Source organism: Pinus tabuliformis, chromosome 7, assembly GCF_031772625.1.
Source record: "Pinus tabuliformis cultivar Carrire ecotype Pingquan chromosome 7, CPIR1, whole genome shotgun sequence".
Classification (NCBI taxonomy): Eukaryota; Viridiplantae; Streptophyta; class Pinopsida; order Pinales; family Pinaceae; genus Pinus; species Pinus tabuliformis.
Genome location: NC_142293.1, coordinates 1,271,336,958 through 1,271,338,597, shown reverse-complemented (window position 1 = coordinate 1,271,338,597; position 1,640 = coordinate 1,271,336,958).

Genomic DNA, 1,640 nt, shown 5'->3' with positions numbered 1-1,640 from the left:
GTACACTCATCATCTATCATAAAACCCATCTATAACTCATAAAATTTCTTAGCTCTGTCATTGTAATATTTTTCAGATAGGCACTTCTTCTTGAAGATTCTCTCGAAGTGATCCCAAATCAACTCTTCTTCTTGAATTTCGCTCAAATTCTTCACACCCTCCGAGAAAATATTTTCTTTCCCTTTAAGAGTGAAGGTATCTATTTTGTCTTTCAGGTTCTCTGAATAGGTATGCAATCTAAAGAATTTCTTGATCCCAAGAAATGATGCCTCTACATCTTTTGACTTTTCATTTCTCCATAAAATGTAGGAGGCTTGAATTTATTGAACTCCTATGACAAGTACTAACTCCTCCTATAAGGATGATGGTGGTGATGATAATGATGATGTCTCTTGTGTGAGGAACTAGAATGAAAACCATACATACCAATCCTCTAATTAGTTGTATCCAATGATTTTCTACCTTTGATCGTGTCCCCTCGATCAAACCTATATCCCGACTGATACCTGCTACCATATGCCCCATTAGTTTTCTCTTCCTATTCTTGACTAATCCTTAGTTGTCCTTGTCTCTGCAAGTCTGACAAACTCTAAACGATCACGACATTGATCTCAACCTTCTTTTCCTGATCCCTTACAAGTATTTCCTGAGCCTCAACCAATTTTTCATTGTCTTCCTTACAACTTCTGATACTTGCACTCAAACTCGTCAATGTATCTGTTATACAAGGAGAATACTCATCTCCTTGCTACTCAATTGATTTGTAGGGAGAGTCACGTGAATTGTAGTCCACCATTTCTTTCGTCATTTTTTATTATGTTCTTCCTTCAAACATGCCCTGTTAGATAAGACACGTAGATACCATAATCAAAATTATACCTCAATCACGTTCACGGAAGGCTATCTCATTTGCAAAATTAGTCCAAATTAGCATGATACATGTATATTCATAATCATATAAATATATCAACATCATGCATGAAAATACCAACTACATACCATGACCTCATGCACGACAACCATAACCATGAAAATGAATGCATAACAACATGCATCTAGCCCATCAGGTCTAAATTTTTGAACCATGCTCTGATACTAGTTTGTAATGACTCCACCCACATTTACCCACTTTCTCTGGCCTATTGGGATAAACATGGGATAAGGGCTACTATGGCATGACTTAACCTCCTAAGTACAATTTATGAAGTCGAATCGTAAAACCAAAACTTTACTAACATTCCTGAGGATCTACAAGATGCAGAGGAACTAACCAACCACTCCAGGTGCCTAAACCCCGAGTTGACTTACCTCTAGAGTAATTTGGACTCCTATTTTCTCACATAATAAGGCTATCCATTAGTTTTAACCCTCTAGTTGCATGGATAACCCTGCCTCCTAGCGACTGGAATCTATATTTCCCTAGTTATGAGCACACGACCATGAAATTTGAGACACTTTTTAAGGGCTAGTAACTAGGCCTATGCCCAAAACTTGATAAAAATTTCTAGAACAATGAATGGCATAAGGACAAAGCCATTATTATAGAACTTAGAAAAGAACTTGATCTAACTAGGCCTAACCATGACAGTCATTTCGTCAAACACATGGTGAACATGAAATCTATAGGTCATGAATGCATA